We start from the raw sequence: 20648 nt of genomic DNA on the forward strand, positions 1-20648 counted from the left end.
ATATTAAAATGACATACAGATATAGCACTAGACAAGGATTTCACAGTTACAGAAACTAAAATGATCTACAGTTAACAGGCTATTATTTCAATTTGGAATTATTTTTAATGATGGAAATTTCAATAAAATGTACTGTGCTGTGTGTGTGAACACTGTTTATATAGTTAAAATGTTATGCACCGCTCAAATCATTATAATACAGAAAAAAAAACATTGAATTTATTGAAATTTTCAAGCACAAGAAATTATGAAAATTCCATAATTAAAAATGATTCCAAGTTGAAATAATAGCCTGTTAGTTTTATAACTATGATCACTTAAAACTGAAATTGAAAAAAAAAAAAAATTACTGAAATTGTCATGATAATTTGACTAGATAGTGTTATGATTAATTTGATTATCACAGCAGCCTACTATCTGAGCGTAACCAACAAAGATTTATAAAGCTTATGTCCAATGCATGGGTCCTTCACTATGAAAGATCGATTTGAATATCCATCAATTTGTATTTAGCTTGTACTCTAAAATAATATTTCTTTGAGAACCTGTGAACTATTTCTGGTAGCGAGTTCCAATCTTTTATTTTATTAAAAAAAAAACTAGATTCACATCCTTTAGTTCCCGGTATATAACATTTCGTGTTACTAGATATTGTCTTAAAAAATGTTTCATTTCTTACAAAATTAGTATGCAAATATTCTGGGCGTGTATTGTTAAAAATATTGAAAACATGATCAAGTCTAGCTGTTTTACTCTATTGCTAAAATTTTAAACCCCAATTTTTCAATTCCAATATATGTTACATTTTTTGTAGGATGTAAATAAATCTCATAATCTAAACATGTGCCCTTTAAAGTTTATACTTCATTTTTTTTTCTCTCTCATACCACATGCACATGTATAATCGAAATGACATTGAATCAGAGAAGAGTACAATGTTTCATGGATTAAAAAATTACATACCCCTTGTTTCTGTATAAAACCGTTTTCCTTTGATGAACTTTTCCCACTATAGAATTGACAATCAAATCATCAGTCAGTAACTGATCAATTATTATGCCAAAATATTTTACAATATATTTTGATTCAGCATTAATACCATTGCAAGTTTAAACAAAACCAGCCGGTATTCTAGACCGCAGTTTTCGACCGGGACCACTATACTCTCCGTCTTTCCTGGTGAGAGATAACCAAAGGTTCTATATTGGAAATTACAATTGCATCATCATATATCAAACTTTTCAATTTGAGTAAATAATAGTTTTAACATCATATACATACACCAAAACAGTAGAGACCCTTGTAACTGCCACGAGGAACTCTGCATATCATGTTGCAAACTTCTGAAAGTATTAAAAGAATTGCTTGGATACGAGTAATAATAACTCAATACGCAAAAGTTCTTCGTTAGTATTATGTGTATTATGTACAGGAAGTTTTACTCTGAGTAAATACATAATGCATATGCCAAATGTGTGGAAAAAAGTCTTTAAACAAAACTAACAATTAATAATCACCAATAAATTCAACATTTTGGCATTAAACACGAATTATCTACTGATATTAATCATAGTTTACTTACACTATACGATAACCAACAGTAGCAGTTGTCATGCCGTGCAATTCTCATTTTTGCTAGTTTTGTGGTTTAATAATTTGTTTTATTTAGCCAGTTAACTTTGAAGATATTTTTCGAAGGATTACGTTTGTGTCGGTTTTTCTGAACGTTTTATTTTTTCCTGCAAAGATTTTTGTTATGATTATAGTATATGTATATAAACTTATCATATAAATTAGGATTGAAATTTTATATTTGCACCAGACACGAGTTAAAGAATCAAATCGGACGGTTTTGTTTCATACCCGAAATATAGGACATCAAATCTATGTTATGATTTTCCTTGATATTTTTGTCCTAAATTCCCACAATCCACAAATGCAGGTATTTCGAAGTTGAAGTGGCAATAGGTTTTTCCAAGAAAACCTCTTAAGCGAATCAACTTTTTTTGTCAAGCCTGCAGGTTGAGTTTATTTAGCATGTTTCAACTTTGATATTAGATAGATGAAAAAGGTCATTTCATGGGATACGTAAATTCGTTGATTGCGTAAATGTGTACCTCATTTGTGATACGATTAGAAGAAAATCAGTGAAGGCGATCATTCACGTCTTGTCGAATTTTGATGCATTTGGATCTCGTTGAACTTCACTGATATGATTTATATAGTATTTATACTTTCAGAAATATAGAAATATTGAATGGGATTTATTTTTAAAGAAAACATAATTACTGTGATACATTTTATGGTTTAGTCTCCTTTATGAATAATTGGTTGGAATTTATGGAGATTCTGTCAAATTCACGACATTCAACCATTGATACAACGGAGGTATTTGTTCGATTGCTGAGAAAATTTTAAGTGACTATTGGTTAAGACCTATTCCAAACAAGGATAACATGTAGCAGCAAGGAATAACATAAGTTAAGTCAACCTATAAAAAGGGATTTTTTTTTCAATATCTTTCAATATTTTACTGTTATACTCTTTTCTTTTCTTTTTTTTTTTTTTAAACTGAAGATTTCTATAAATACAGAAAAGGTTATGACGAACGACATCATATCACAGTAATTTAATACAAGGAACAAATCAACCGGAATCAATTGAGATTATTATAACAGCAAGTTCGAGCAAAAGATCCCATTATACCTTACTATTAATTTTCTATGTTGAATTAATACTGGTTCAAGCAGTACATGTGTTGACTAAAGCAGCGTTGTATGTTCTTACAATCGTTCATTACAAAATAAGTACAATGGTAAATTACAAATCTATTCTTTTAAAAAACCTCACTTCTGACTGTCGTACAACATTATATATTTATTCAATACATTACCCCGTATGTTTTTTATCGAGTTTATCAAAGATTTTGCTACCAGGAGAATCTAACTTGTATCGAGGTGAAGATGGATTCAAATTTAAGATCAAAACCAAATTCAACAAAAGTAGTAAAACTGTCGTCGAAGTTAGAAAGCATATTAAGGATATCTACTTTACCATTTGTAATGCAGAAGAAGTGAAAGAAATTGATTTAGAAGACAATGCAGAGGAAAAAATCAAATGTATACGAAAACTAAACGTTTCAAAAGAAGCATCACTAAATCAGGGAAGATATCTTTATGAAATATTTAAACTTAACTATTTGGAAATTAGAAAGTTAAAAGAAGATGAACAAGATAAGCATGATAAGGAAATTGAAAAAGCTTTCTTCAGAGAAATCCGGCGTTGGGATCCAAATATTGCAGGAGAACTTGGTGATAATGACATGAAACACGAAGTTTTATTTGCATACTATATTCTGAAAAATGGCGAAACAAGAGCTGAATATCACAACATAGTGGATTACAGCAAAGGATGGCTTTCAATTTCAAGATGGAAATCCATTTTCTTTACTGAATGGGAGACCCACGATCAACAACAAAAATATCATAGACGATTGTTGATGATGTTAGCGTCAGCTGTTGGTATTATAGGTGGTGCGTTCATTACCGTTTTTACCGCAGGGTTAGCGGCACCTGTTGTAGGTATTTGTTTGGGCTTTAGGGGCAGGTTGTTTCGGGGGAGGTGTACAAAGTCTTTTAAGAACCATTAACCTTAAGAGTATAGCAGAAGGCTGTGATGTCAGGGACTATTTAATAAGCTTCGGCCTCGGATTTGTTGCTGCAGCAGTAGCAGTTGGAGTTGGTGTTGGAATATTAGATGGAATTGTAGGCATAGGAAGCGCTGCTATAACAGTGTCTTCTACAACAGTAGAGCCGTTAATAGCCGTGGGTGCAAGCTCAGGTGCTGTTGCAGGGATTGCATATTATTTAGCTGCCGATGCTGAAAAGATCATCGTTGATGATATTGATGTCACATGGAAGCAAGTTGTTTATCACGCAGTAGTTGGCGCTGTGATTGGAGGTATTGCTGGTATAGGCGTAGGAGCAGTTGCTGGGGCTGCAACTGGTTGGACTTCAGAAGTAGCAGCTACTAGTACAGAAGTAGGGTTGGTTTCAGGTTGGCGGAAATTTTGTCTGTCATTGGCTAAAGCTCTGGCAAAGGGTGTCACACATAAAACATCGGCGTCATTAATTGGGGGAATTGCTGCTTATGCTGAGGAAATAGCAGACGACGAACGGGTAAATCGACCACCCGGTGAACATTTAAAAGACGGTGCAAACAAGCTTGCAGCAATTATTGTTGGCCATTTTGCATCCAATATGGCATCGACTACAGCCAATCACGTACATAATGAAAATCAAATCCTTTCTGATGACATCGACACAAATTCCACGAAAACGGATAAACAAATACAAAGGGATAGATTTGATTTTTACAAAAAAAAAAAAAATTAACACATACTGAATCTAATGTGAAGGCAACATACACCCAACTAGAAACTCAACATGCACAAGGAAAACACGTAATTTGTGTCTCAACGACACATCATGTTGTAGGTAAAGAACATGTTGAAGTAACAAGAGCACGATTCGTATATTTTTCAAAAGGACTCTGGATGTCGAAAATGATCATAGAATATACCGAATACAATGGCAAACAAAAGAAAAAAACAACAAATAGTAGAAATGCTATAAAAATTCCTATAGATGCGCGAAATGTAAGAGTGTCTTTAAAAGTGATGCGATTTATTAACATATGGTGTGACGTCAAAAAATGAAATCGGTTTAAAAAAAAATGGTATGATGAGCCTCATATACTTGAGTATGAAAAGTTACCTGAAGAGAGAAGATATACTATTGATGGGTCACTCTTTTTTGAAGGTGTCATCAACATCACAAACGAAAGATTTGATGATGTTAAGGATTTATGACTTTTTTGAGATATCTAGAATCGTAGTTCTACGATATCGTCAAAACGATCCTCACCTGTATGACTCTGCTTTGATAATGTTTAATTGTTATAAGTATAGTTTTATATAGGTCAATGTACGGTAAAAAAAATTTGGCAAAACTCAGCAGAATAATTTCATTTTGTCACTAGCAATTAGTATGACATACGGATTTGCACCAGACACCTTTTGCAACATGCAAGATCCATTTTTAAACATGTTTTGGGGGTAGGGAGCAACTAATAACCTAAATATACTCAACACTATTGTATAATTATATTGTTAGTTATGTTAAATATGTAGGTTTTGACAAATCCATGACGGTACATATGTGCAGAAGATATGTTTTCGTGTTCTAATTAATCATAATCTGCTATATCAATAAATATATATTTATATATAACAGGACGTATAAAGAAATATACTCTAATTGTCAGTTAAAGGGGCACTATCTGTCAAATTCATGTTCATTGATTTACAACATACTAAAATGTATATTCAAATTAAAATAAGTCTGAAACAAACCATTAGCACTGCATGTACTCGATAATAATTATCCGAATGTCGTGTGTATTTTAGTCTAGGCACCATCTAATTAACGTTCGAGATGAACACCGGAGAATGCCGATGGTTATATAATCTGATATAAACATAAACATGAATATAAATACATAGCAACCTCGTGCAATTGGATTTTTCTAGCTATGTTCGATTTCATGTTATAGGTTTAATAAAAATTTAGATATCGTTTTTACCTGTATAAGACTGATTTTTTGTGTTGATCGAATCAGTCAACGAAACGGTCCTTTTTGTTTCACTTTCAATGTTGATATTCTTTTCCTTTTAATGGCTAACCATGATTTATACATGTCTAACTGATCTTCAATTATAAGATTAAATTGAAGTTCACATGAATACGGATTCAATAAGGTCGAATTATTCACTTGCAAGTGAATAATTGATCAGCAATGTTTCTTTGCTTTTTTTTGACAAAATTGAACCAAATCAGTTGCTTAAAACGAAATTATTATGTGATCATTTCACTTAAACTAATGATTGAACCAAGCAAAATCATATTCTATTTTTTTTTGTATTTCTCGTAATTAGTGATACATTAGTATGGTAAATACTTTATATTTTGTTATCTGACAACCTCTGAATTTTGTAAATATGAGTATAACAGCAAGTTTGTGTAGAATGTGATCAAAATATGTTTATTATGATTTTGTGTTTATAGTGTATGTTATACATGTTTAGTTGGTTGGGAGATCAAAAGAAACAGTATAGAATCTATAATTTCGGACAAAAAGTAAATTTTAATTTTCTTTCATCAATTGTTCGAGAAAGTTGAAAAATTAAAAATTAAACACGAAATGAATAGCTACATAAAATGATATTGCCTGATTATTTTATTATTTGTTGATTCCTGTCACACTAGAATTAATTATGTTATTTCCAAATTTTAAATGGAGAGGAATCTTCTTCTTGATTTTCGATAATATATACTAACAACTTAACGGTCTAGACTTTTAGATTTCGATAGCCTTGAAAGTTTTTATATGATATTAATAACCTCCTTCCAGAAATTTCTTCTAACCTTACCCTTGTTTATTACAACATTATATCAGCATTATCAAACACCTGATATGAAAGCAAACGGTGAGAGTGGTGTCAAAAACCAACCATTATATTTATATAATGTATATCTTATATATGAACAGGTATATACTAGTGCAGATGCTGCTCATGCTCATGCGATGTATTAATAATATCATTGTATCTTTCCTCAAAATGATTTACTTATGAAGTTTTCATATTTTTAGCATTTGTATTTGTTTATATGGTAGTTTAATCGGTTTCATGTTTTATTAACAAACGTAAAATAGTAAATAGAATTGATGTGCTAACAAAATTACAAACCTATGTGTAAGATATTAACTTCGTGGAATAAAGAAGGTTAATGTACTATCTATGTATTACTTTCTGAATGTAGTATACCCCGCTTTAAAAAAATGGGAATATACTCATGATACTGTTTTACCTCTGTCTGTCCGTCCGTCAGGCCATCCATCCATCCGTCAGTCCATCCATCCATCCGTCAGTCCATCCATCCATCCGTTAGTCCATCCATACTTCAGTCCGTTCGTCTGTCTCATGAATGTTTCCGTCGCATCTTTCTCAGAAACTACATCATAAGGATTCCCGAAATTTGGTTTCAGTGTTTATATAAGTAATCTAAACTGTGTAATGCGTTTTCAGATTCATCACTCGCCAACTTCCTGTTTACCAAACACTTGTTTCATTTTACACATGATAGCCAAGTTGAAAATTTTCGTCACATTGTTCTCAGGAACTACGCTACAAGGATTACTGAAATTTGGTTTTAGGGTTTATATAAGTCAGCTATACCGTGTGATGCGTTTTCAGATTCATCATTCACCAACTTTCTGTTTACTGAACACTTGTATCATTTTACACATGATAACCAAATTGAAAATTTTCGTCACATTTTTTTTTAAGAAACTACACTACAACGATTTCTGAAATTTGATTTCAGGGTTTATATTAGTCAGCTATACCGTGTGATGCGTTTTCAGATTCGCCACTCAACAACTTCTTGTTTAACGAACACTTGTATCATTTTACACATGATAGCCAAGTTTAAAATTTTCGTCACATTATTCTCAGTAACTACACTACAAGGATTTCAGAAATTTGCCTTCAGGGTTTATATAAGTCAGCTATACCGTGTGAAGCGTTGCAGATTCATCACTCACCAACTTTCTGTTTACCGAACACTTGTTTCATTTTACACATGATAACCAAATTGAAAATTTTCGTCACATTTTTCTAAGAAACTACACTACAAGGATTTATGAAATTTGATTTCAGGGTTTATATAAGTCAGCTATACCGTGTGATGCGTTTTCAGATTCACCACTCAACAACTTCCTGTTTAATGAAATATTTGGGCAGGGGGTATCATCAGTGAGCAGACATTCGCAGTTTCACTTGTTTTTTTTTAATTGATTGTAATGGATATTTGTTCCCCATTTAGTATTTTCTCAACGGCTATTGTTATCTTATAGTTCGTTTCTGTGCGTCTTGCATTGTCGTTTGGTTTTTTGTTGCACTTCAGTGTTTCTGTTGTTTCGTTGTTTTCCTCTCATATTTGATGTGATTCCCTCAGTTTCAGTTTGTAACCCGGATTTGTTTTCTCTCAATCGATTTATGACTTTTGAACAGCGGTATACTACTGTTGCCCTTATTTCTCCCTCTTTGAAATCAGACTCATATCAAATTTAAAGCAACAGTAGTTCTCTGACGTTAAATTCTAACAAACTATCGATTCAAGGAAAGGTAACAATAAACACAGAGGAAATCTTCAGAACTCAAAAGGGACAACCTGACAAATTTATCCCAACCATTGTTCACTTCCCATACACAAATAGTTCATAAACTCATTTCTGCTTATTGCTTTTGTTTTTTTCGGGTTTGTTTGGTTATCATACAGAGTAGAAAATGGAATTTTGGTATCCAATTGCATGAATAAGTTCCAAATCATAATCTTCTGTTCAACTTCCAGATGATAATCAAGCAAACATATGACTATTCAAGACTATCGCATTACCAAATGGCAAACGAGTATAAATTAGTTTCCAAGTAATATGTTGCTACCTTGATATTTACTTAACAAGCAGATTGTGTGATGAGGTTTAGGAACAACATGTAGTCGGTAAAAAATACAAATCAGTATATTGGTCAGAGGAGAAAGCTTTATAAAAAATAAGAAAATATGATAAGATTGCCAAAGAGACCAAATGTGACAGTAATTTTTAACTTAAGGTCATTAACGGCCCTCAACAATAAATCCAACCCAAACAGCAAAATAAAAGGCCCCGAACTGACAAATGTGAAACATATATGATATACAGCAACAAACAATCTGGGAAGATTTTTTAAAAAGTTTTGCTGTTCATATTTCTTGTATAAATAACTTTCATCATTCTCCAATAAAATACACACCTCAGAATTTTGAAGACTCGTTTCTAAAACGATATCCTTCACAGTTTCTGGTCTATTAAAACCCGTATGTTTAATTGTTTTGTTAAAATAGTTATACAGCTGTGCTGTCAATGAAGGACAGACTTAATTCGTCGATATCATGCAGATTTGCGCATTGCAATAATCAGCTCGCTCACATTGAAGAAGAAATTGTAATTTGCAAACAAAGATGTCACTTTGCAAATGAATATATAATTTTACTCCATCAGATCTTATGTCAGAAATAATATCAGCAAAAAAGTGTGCCAACAACATTTATACCATTTAATTAGTCTAGAGCTTTAGAAAAGAATCGCTCTGTTCATAGACTGCCAAATATACAATTATCAATGTAAACACATCTCTCGTGTTTTCTAAAAGTGTGTTTATGTTCAAATCCTGCAAATCGATTGTGAAACAACAAATCGCAGTAACAAACAGAAACTGATGGAATTTCATGAACTGCAAATGGAGCGGGAACGGGTTAGTTTTCTTGTTCGAACGGCGATCGAATTCATACAATCGGAAATAGGATATAATCGGTAAAATTATAGATCAGACGTCTATTCTGGTTAATAAAGAATCACCATCTGACTTACAACACTGATTGAATTTACACATATGAATGAAGAGCATCCTTTACTGTGGGAATAATGGTTGTAAGGACTTAAGAAAGATGTGTAGTCAAACATCCTGACGACTTGGATGTATATCGTTCTTTATATGTATTTTCTTTATTTTTAGTTTCCAGTATTAAGATGCAAGATTTCATTATCCTTTTTTTTATTAACAAAACCAACGAAAAGAAATTCGTTAACGATGCTGGGAATATGCGGTGTGTTTTGTTGTGAATTTAAATACCTTTATTGATACATTCCAAATTATATTTTTTCATTAACACAATATTATTTGAAAATTTGTTTGTTGCATATTTGTCTAAATGGAGAGTGAAAGAGTATTAACAAAAATAACGAATAGAAAAATATCACGTTCCTTACTTTATACAGGCATGTAAAAGCATCGAAAAGTTCGGGTTTCTATAAACCGATAACGAAATTAACTTACTGTACATCGCAGATTTAGAATGCTCTTCTGAAATACATACACGAAAAGTTCATATAAAGTGACAAGTGTTGAAACATCTTGCTCCCGTTTACCTTTTTTTTCAAATGCATTCACTACATGCATCAACAACCTGAAATTCTCTTCCAGTTGATTGGCTGCGAGTTCGATATTTCTAGGCTTTGGCTAACTACTCTCTGAGTTGCTAATTGTTTACAATGCCAAGGTCTGTCAAATTTAAAAACCACATTCATTTCTTCGCGTGTTTTACGTCATAAAATGTAAACATTTATTGGCGAGATGCACAAGAGTATATCAAGATTTGATTTTGACTAAAACAAAAAAACATCTGTTTTTGTAACAATAGTCGAAGGCATAAAAAGATAAATCACATATTAAATGTCTTCATTTGAAAATCGGACATATGCATTACATACTTAAAAGATTGTTCTTTTCTGTTTTATTTTCCAAGACTGTTAAAGAACTATAACACAATTATTCATATTCGTTCTATACATAATGAAAAAATAAAAAAAAATAAACTCTATAATAATATGTCATGCGTCCGAAGTGCTTATCTAGATTTTCCTTTATCAGTTGAAAAGAAAAGAGACAAAACATGACCTTAAAAAAATAGTCATATCCATCTGATGTCAACTTTGCCGGAAGGAGTTTAAACCTTAGTTTCTTCATAATTTCTAAATTTATCATGAACAATGTAAGAAAAGTATCATAATATTCATGACAATACCAATTTTCATCATGAAGATGGGACCCCGGAGGTCGAGTGGCCAAAGTATTTCAACTACTTTATTACTTACCTGTCAACTACAACGTTGTTAGTTCGAACCCTGCAAGTGGCAGGATTGTTTAAATTCGAACTTATTTGACTATGATTTTCAGTTTTCCTTTCGAAATTCAGTTGTTCTCTACAAACACTATTGTTTCCATAAAGTGACAGTCATGCAATGAAGAGAATGGCGTAAAACAGAAAAACATCTACCAATAGATCAATTAATTGTCATCACTATGTTAATTGAAATAGTCCTCCAAATAGATAATCTTACCTTTTATTGCTGTTTGTTTTGCTCTCAAATTGTTGTCAAATTATTGGAATTCTATGTGACTTTCATACAAATGAAAGGTTTACTCAAATATAAAATCAGGTTCAATCCAACATTTTCTACATAAGGAAATACTTCTATCAAGCCAGGAATATGACAGTTGTTTTCCATTTGTTTTTAATTTTACCACTTTATAATGGACTTTCCGTCATGATTTTTTTCCTGGAGTTTGGCATTTTTTATATTTTACTTTTTACTTTTTACTTAAACTTTACTCTTTCAAAAGTATCGAATTTGAATTGACGAAAAATTCTTTGGAAAACTGAAATGATGAAAGGGCATTACAACTTATATAATGATTTTCTCTTTTGAGAACAGCCAACTAAATCAGTTAATAAAGAAATTGAAAATGAGGGTCGGTCGAAAACAATCCTTTACTACAATACAGATGATTTCATTTTCCCAATTGTAAACTTTCCATTTCCATGTAGGAAAATTTCAGCAGCTCCTGCATATGGAGAATGTATTTACCAGCTGACTAGCTATTGCAAGGCTTGTATCTCATGAATTCCTTGATAGAGGATTCCGGCTCACACGGAACCTATTAACCCAAATGTTCCAAGTGGTAAAGTTAAAATCAATTCTTCGTAAGTTTTATGGACGCCATCACGAGTTTGTTTACCGTTATTGAATGTCCGTTTTCAAAGATGAAAGCGGATATGTTTCTTATGTCGTATCGACAATCCCGTCCCCGTTTCCCGAATGTGACCTACCAAATCAGCCTTATCACCGCTTGGTATTAATATGAGCAACACTACGGGTGCCACATGTGAAGCAGGATCTTCTTTCCCTTCAGGATCACCTGAGATCAACCACATTCTTCTGTGGGGTTCTTGATGCTCATTTTTTAATTTTCTTTGGTGTGTTTTATGTACTATTGTTTGTCTGTTTTTTTCTTTTTCAGCCTTGGCTTTGTCAGTTTATTTTCGACTCATTAGTTTGAATGACCCTCTGGTATATGTCGCCTCTCTTTTGATACCATTAATGATACCAACTCTCTGCAATAAATGTCTCTTCTATTAGAAATAATACATTAACAAATATTAAACCATCGTCGTGACGTCAGCCTATTCATTTACCGTGGATTCTTTTTCTAGAATCAACGCTTCCTTAATCTGTCGCTGAAATGGACTCGCCAAATTATAGGCATTTGTTTCCTTTGTGTGTCTGATTTCATTAAGTTTGAATTGGCTAATTTACTGATTTCTGGTCACTGATGGAATTAATTTAAAAACTTACCTAAAATTTTTGTTATTTATATATGCCTTTACAAGGAATCGATCCAGTCCTTGAAATTTGTTATGTTTGACTGACATTAACATATCGACGAAATAAACAACTCGGCTACCAATTGGTTACACTTTAAAGGTATATTTTATAAATATATAAATTGACAAGATATACATCGGTACAATGCACACAAAGGGCTTGTACCCTTATATATACATAATAGGCAAACGTATAGTATAAGTTGGTTGCTGCAAGGTTATCATAATTCAGATAAATGAGTTAAAGGTGGGGACTTGTCGGTAAGAATCGAAGCCCTGTATTCTCTTTATTGTCCCTATTCTTTAATTTTCCTGGAGTTTATTTTTTTATTTGATTTATATGTGGAGATTTTTGTAATAATATCGAGTTTTACAGTTTTTTTGGATTATAATGGGCTATTTCACAAATATAAAATGAAAATTATTACATTCTATTTGTCCATTTTTTAAAATAAATATAGTATGATTTCATCTGTTTTACTACTTTTATGTAATTGCAAATTTCTATGCGAGAAAATCGTGATGTGCCTAGTATAGAACTCTTGCTAGAAATTTCGGGAACATACCTATTACGTATACTTTATATATGCTATTTGGTCGGGTTGTTGTCTTCTTTTACACATTCCCCATTTCCATTCTCAATTTTATTAGAAATAAGTTCAAGTATGTATTATATAATAATAAAGGTGAATAGTTCCTATACGAAGTAAGCTTTTCACTCCACGTACTTTTTCCTTTTTTTTTTAACAATAGATATTTGAATTGAACGGTTGGTGGAATTTTAAATTGGTAGAAGATAGTAAACCAAAATCCACACACAACTGTACAAAATTAATGAAATCGTACGTGACGGAACTACGTGACAAACTGGTGGACAGCTACAACAAATCAAGTAACTTAATTATAAGACGACATCATGCCAAATAGGATACAAAAAAAGAAACAATTCCGAAATGAGTTTACGTTGAATTGTCATGCAATTAGCTCATTTCAATTGACTATGCAAGCAAACTCATCATATATACCAGGATTTAAATTTTGTATTTATTTACGTCAGACGCGCGTTTCGTCTACAAAAAACACATCAGTGACGCTCGAAATCAAAAATGTTAAAAAGGCCAAATGAAGTACGAAGTTAAAGAGCATTGAGGACCACAATTCCTAAATGTTTTGCCAAATACAGATAAGGTAATTCATTCATGATGTAGAAAAGCCTCTTATACTGCAACTTATATACTGCAGTCGAAATCGTTTCGTATTTTATCCTTCATATTTTGATTAGAAGTTCTGCTGTTAAAAATGTCCAAAGATATAGTAGGTAATTATTGTTATTGACTTCGGTCATTTTCCCGTACTGATCATTTGAACTAACTTTCCGTTAACAATTACTCAAATAATAGGTATTTATAGCAATGCTTCCATTCAATTACACTATTGTCTAAGAAAATATATATAATTTTAATTCTTGTGGAGCTCATCAGTAGCTCAAGAACAAGTTAAAGGTAAACCAAAAAAATACCAAACTCCAAGGAAAATTCAAAACGGAAAGTCCCTTTTCAAATGGCAAAGAGAAAAGCTCAAACACATCAAACGATTGGATAACAACTGTCATATTCCTGACTTGGTACAGGCATATTTAATGTAGAAAAAAGGTGGATTAAACCTAGTTTTATAGATAGCTAAACATCTTACTTGTATGACAGGCGCATAAAATTTCATTATATTGACATTGATATGTGAACAAAATAAACAGACATAATAGGTAAAAATGTCAAAATAGGGGTAAAACAGTCAACATTGTGATATTATCTTAATCACTATGAAAACAAACAAATATTTAACAAAGAACCACAAAAAAGGCATAGAGACAAAGCACACGAGCAAAAATGAAAGACAAGAATACAAAACTTTAACCATAGCACCATAAAACAATGTCGCTGTGGTAGCTAACCTTAGCTTGATAAATATGACTATTTCAGAATTTACTATCATTTGATATCACATTATATTAAAAAAACGACAAACAAGATTTTTTGTTTACAAATTCGGCAAGCAATATTTTAGTTTTATTTAAATTGAAAATGGAAACGGGGCATGTGTTAAATGGACATCAACCCGACCAGAGAGCAGAAAAGTGCACAAGGCCACCAATTAGTTTTTAACACAGCGAGACAATCCCGCACCTGGAGGCGGGCTACAGCTGGACACATAACTTGCTAAAAAAGTGACAAGTATGCATGTATCTAGAAGGAATCAAAATAGAAGATAAACTTAAATTTGAGTTCGTGTAATTTTATCAACAGAGACGAAAACGAAACAATTGGACTTTTACTCGAAAGAGAATATATATTTGATACCGGTATAATTTGTTCACCTTGCAGACGGTCACTTACGGGTTGTTTCAATTGTGTTAATAAAATGATCATCTTTAGAGAGCTAGGCATTCTCCTTGTCCGATTTAAAAATAAAACTATCACAAAATTAGGCCATGAAGAAGGATTACAAGTATAAAAAAAAAGTAACCATAAAGACTGATTGAAAAGGACATAGACAGTTAAGGAAAACACAACAAAATGTAAAACAAAGAATCAAACAATGAAAACAACGGCCTTCTAAATGATCAAAATAATTTACAAACAATAGATGCGACAGACAGAAATCAACGAATCCTGGTGAATATTAGGTTCATGACTTAGGGGAGGCAACTATTCTATCTGATGGGGTTAAACGGGTTTTCGAATGATCATATAAACTGTAATCAGGGACAATAGTGTAATAGTAGAAAGTTAAAAAAAATAAAACTGTAAAAAATAATCATGTTAACCTTTGTCTGATCTTGATTTTTGAAAACTTAAAGTCATATGAAACAAGTTTCCTGAAATTTGTATGTATGCATGCATGTATACTAAACTAAGTTTCGGATTCACCTTTTTTTTAATATTAACATCTTTAAGTTAACACAATATCGACAGATAATATTTCATTCAGTTGAAGTTGATCGCAAGTTCCTATTTAACTTTTGAGTTCGCAGCCGAAGTTTACACGATCGTGACATTGATATATTAAATACAGAGAACGTGGAAAACATGACAGATAAATGAAATAAAAGAGCCATGCAATTTTTTTTTATATTTTCCATGTGCTCCCATTTGTTAAATGATTTGTTGTATTAAATTTGTTCTTTAAAAACTAGTTTTTTTTGTTTACCTCCAAGAGCATGTGTGTTTACATTCTTTCATCACTGTTTCCCCTCGTACTTGCTCTGTGCGATTGCCGAAGTTAAAAGAGCAGTCTCGTAGGTCAGGTCACTGCAAAAGGAAAAATATCGGCGAATTAGTGTCTGGGAAGTCAATTATTCAATATCGGTACATTTATGAAGAGTTTGATAATATAAATGATTTTCTCTAAAACAATTCACGTTGACTTCTTTTAGGGTAAAACTTAGCCACTCAAGTATGTTGAACTTGTTAGACTTGAAGTTTCATATGACTTTAAGGTAAATTTGGTATTTTTTCTGAGCATCCCTTCCGAGCGTGTTTCAAACATACATAAGAAGATTTTACCGTGAATCAATCATTTAGGTAGATTCAAGGTATACCGCCATCTTGGATTGTACTATTGCAGTACACAATCAGTCTAGTTATCTGCCTAAATCTGCAAATTTGTAGACAGATGTGCAATTTTATTGGTAAGACTGTTTATTTATATGAACAAAACTTGCTATTGTATTTCATTATCCAAAATATTTAAACAAATACCAAACATTTATGTTTAAGAATCATTTTTTTTTCAATTGAGCCATTTAAGGGGAGATAACTCTTTCAGTAAAAAAATTATACTGGTCTGCCATTTTTTACTTGTAGCAAGAAAACAAGTTCGGTGACACCATTTTTTCTTTTTATTTTCTTAAAACATATTATAAAACCTATCTTCTCACAATTTATTTCAAAATTCTATCTCATAGATTTCTTTTTATGCACAAAAATCTGTTTTTGCATAATCATTCTAAACAAATTTAGACAATTTTCAACGACTCATAGCTTGAAAAATAGCACGGTGACCAATTCTTTTTGTTATATTTTTTGAAAAGAGCATAGAAAAATCTTCATTTTAGCAAAGTATTAGAAAAATTCTATCTCGGGAAACTTATACCTATGATCTACCTTAAACAACAAAAACATCTAAAACTTGAAAGTTAAAGATTAAACTGTCAAACAAGTACGTGTCGTAAAATTTATTTACAATTTGCAGAAAAAATTTGAAATCGAAGGCAGATATTTGTATTTGAATTTGATTGGAAAATTAGTGTTTCAGCAAATTTTCAAGAAAATAAGTCCCGCGACCTCCTATTTTTTATTTGAGATATCGGTAGTATACGTATTTATCTATCGTTTTATGTTTTCTGAACAAGGAAAAATTAAGTTTCCCCTGTAAACCATAACAAGAGTTCATTGGTACAGAAGTATTTTACAGAAATATAAGATAAATATATGGTCCAACATTTAAAGATATCCCAGATACATTAATGAATCAAATTGCTAAAAGGCTGCATTATTAGATGATAAGACAAATGTTCTACGTACCGCTCAAAACCCGTTCACATATCTCAGATGGTACGTTACGCTCGTTATTGTACCCTTGATACACTTGTCGAATGTATTTTCACTGAAAAAGGTATACACGAGACAATGATATACCTATTCACAGTAATGTAACATCACTCTAACACAATTGTTCCACAGTAATCTCTTGATACACATAACTACATAAAGGACAGATATAAAAATCCGCATAAGACAAAAAGGCAAACTTTTAATTTTGACAAAGGGAGAGAAACCAAAAGTACACTAGTATAAAAAGTCACAGCAAATATACAAACTAATGAAATTTGTTTATACTTTATAGCAGACAATATTGTAAAACGCAGGTTCTATTCTGTTGTACTTATTGTGTTAAATTATATAAGATATATGTTTATATATTTTCCCTCTGCTATATAGTGTCAAAATTAGTTATGATGAAAACATAGTATTTTGTTGTTTTACTAGGTGCAAGTAATGACCAGATGAAGTATTCTTTCGCCACTTAGTCAAATCTCTATCTTTTGATTGCAAATCCTAACTTACACATGATAAAAATGCTGAAACGAACAAACAGAGTGAAGCTCTAATACTCATCCCTTTTCAATAAACACCTTTTTGCTCCGAATATGCAAATTAAGCCTATGCTACAAATACAAAAATATTCTACAAATGATCTGAAGGTTTGATGAAAACATTTTGTTTAATATCCCAATACTAGTAGTTATAGCTAAACCAAATTTAACATTCACCGCAAAATCCCCAATATTATCAAGCCTTTTTTTTCCACATTATCAAATACAACATGTATATTGAAACTATCTAAAAGATTTAAGCTGTCGACATGAAAAGGACTAAAACTATTTTAAAAATAATTCAAATAGTATTATATACGACCACATAAGGCTCTGAAGGCTGGTTGGTATTGACATACATGTGAATTGACATATATAAGTATTTGTAAACTTGTAATATGTTGTATTTGATGTACATGTACAAAATTTAATGATACGGTATGTCTGTGTCTCTAATCACTTGCGACATATTTCCGGAGTGCTATTTCTTTAGATACCAGAATAATCGGTTTTATACTGATTGAGATTATAACACAACGTTTTGACAATTATACCTATTATGCCTATTTAATTTGCTGACACATTGTTGTAAATTCTTTAGAGTTCTATACGACTGTCATATCGGTGGGTGCTTCAGCTAGCTATAAAACAACCTGGTTAATTTACCATTTGATAGATAACGATAAAGAAAGGTTGTCTGTACAAAGTCAGGAATATGGTAACTGTCTTTCTTTCTTTCTTGAGCTTTTGATTTTACCATTTGATAAAGTACTTTCCTTTTTTTAGTTTTTCATTTGAGTTCCTAATTTTTGTTATTTTAATATTTACCAAGTGTGTCCTACTCCAGATTGATTGATTGATTGGTGTTAAACGCCATCTTAAACACTTTTTTATTGGTGGAAGAAGCCGGAGTGTACGGAGCGAACCTCCGACCTTCGGTATGAAATAGAATGTGCCTTCCCCGTGCAGGATTTGAACTCAGAATCTTAGTGTTAGCAGGCAAGTTATGTAGTAGTTCGACTACTTACTTTTTATCATTAAAATTATTCATTACCTATTTACCTAAAAACACCAACAGACATACCTCGTTGGTTTCATCTGTGGTATGTACAGAGTTGTTAGTATGAACCATTTTGTTAGTAAAGAATTCCATTGAGATATATATTTTTTTAAAAGGAAACATGGTTATAAAACAATTAATGATTTAGTTTCTGTCCAAAGAGAGATAACTGTAATGTGTTATACGCAAAAGTCAAACACACCCTGTGGTCATGTTTTTTGACAGAAAACCGTTCTATATTAAAGGGACACTAGCTGTCAAATTGTTGTTCACAGATTTTAATCAAATTCTCATATTTGATTTATATCAATGTAAAACATTTATCCAAACTATTAACAGTCTAAAATAAACAATAAACAGGGCACGGACATGAAAATACGTAGCTTTGTTTCGTATATATTATAGTCTAGACGCTTCTAATTAATTATCGAGTTGACTTCTAAAGTCATCCGATGACCATATAAGCGATGTAAACATAAATATAGATATAAATAGATTACGCAAACTTGTGCTGTTGGATTATTCTAGGTCTATTTAATTTCATATCGTAGATGAAAAATAAATGTTTATCATAATTTTTACCCACTGTATAAGAATGTTTTTTGTGGATCGAATTAGTCAATCAAATGATTTACCTTTGTTTTACTTTCAATGTTGACATTCTTTTCCTATACATAACTTACCATATATATATAATTGGTTTGGAACTAGCTTACAATAATTGCAAGTTATTTTGATGCTTTGTGTTTTATTAACTCACCTGGCCCAAAGAACCAAGTGAGCCTTTCTCGTCACTAGGCGTCCATCTTCCGTAGTCTGTCGTCTGTCGTCGGCTGTCGTCGTCGTCAGTTAACTTTTACAAAAAATCTTCTCCTCTGAAACTACTTGGCCAAGTTAAACCAAACTTGGTCACAATCATCATTTGGGTATTTAGTTTCAAAAAGGGTCCGATGACCTGGCCAACCAACCAAGATGGCTTCCATGGTATAAAATAGAACATAGGGGTAGAATGCAGATTGTGGCTTATATTTCTGAAACCAAAGCATTTGGAGCAAATCTGACATGGTGTATAATTGTTTATCAGGTCAAGATCCATCTGCCCTGAAATATTTAGTCAATCAGACAACCCGTTGTTGGGTTGCTGCCCCTGAATTGGTAATTTTAAGGAAATTTTGCAGTTTTTGGTTACTATCTTGGATATTATTATAGGCAGAGATAAACTGTTAACTGTAATAATGTTCAGCAAAGTAAGATCTACAAATAAGTCAAACATGACTAAAATGGTCAAGTGACCCCTTAAAAGGAGTAATTGTTCTTTATAGTAAATTTTTAACAAATTTTGTAAATGTTTGTAATCTTACAAAAATCTTCTCTTCTGAAAATACCGAGACAAATTTAACCAAACTTAAGTCACAATCATCATTAGGGTATCTAGTTTAAGAAATGTGTCCGATGACGTGCCGGCCAACCAATAGTGCCGACATGGCAAAAAAATAGAGCATAGGGGTAAAATGCAGTTTTTTTGTTATATCTCTGAAACTAAAGCAATTAGAGCAATTTTGACAATGTAAAAAATGTGAAACAGGTTAAGATCTATCTATCCTGAAATTTTCAGACGAATAAGACAACCTGTTGTTGGGTTGCTGCCCCTAAATTTGTAATTTTATGGAAATTTTGCAGTGTTTGGTTATTATCTTGAATATTATTATAAATAAAAATAAACTGTAAACAACAATAATGTTCAGCAAAGTCAAATCTACAAATAAGTCAACATGACCAAATTGGTTAATTGACTTTAGAAGGAGTTTTGCCCTTTAACGTCAATTTTTGTAATCTTTTACAAAAGTCTTCTCCTCTGAATTAACTGAGACAAATTTAACACAAATTGGCCACAATCTTCATAAGGGTATCTAGTTTAAAAAGTGTCCGATGACCTTGCCTGCCAACAACATGGCAGACATTGTTAAAAATAGAACATAGGGGTAAAATGCAGTTTTTGGCTTATATCTCTGAAACTAAAGCAAAAGTATAACGGTTGCATTATTTA

At 32.0% G+C, this 20648-nt stretch overlaps 1 protein-coding gene across 1 annotated transcript in view; it reads left to right on the plus strand.

The window, feature by feature from the left end:
* Positions 1 to 20648, plus strand: part of LOC127723427 (uncharacterized) — a 246666-nt gene that overhangs the window by 85233 nt on the left and 140785 nt on the right. The window lies entirely within an intron of this gene.

Source organism: Mytilus californianus, unplaced genomic scaffold (genome assembly GCF_021869535.1).
Source record: "Mytilus californianus isolate M0D057914Y unplaced genomic scaffold, xbMytCali1.0.p SCAF_13, whole genome shotgun sequence".
Classification (NCBI taxonomy): Eukaryota; Metazoa; Mollusca; class Bivalvia; order Mytilida; family Mytilidae; genus Mytilus; species Mytilus californianus.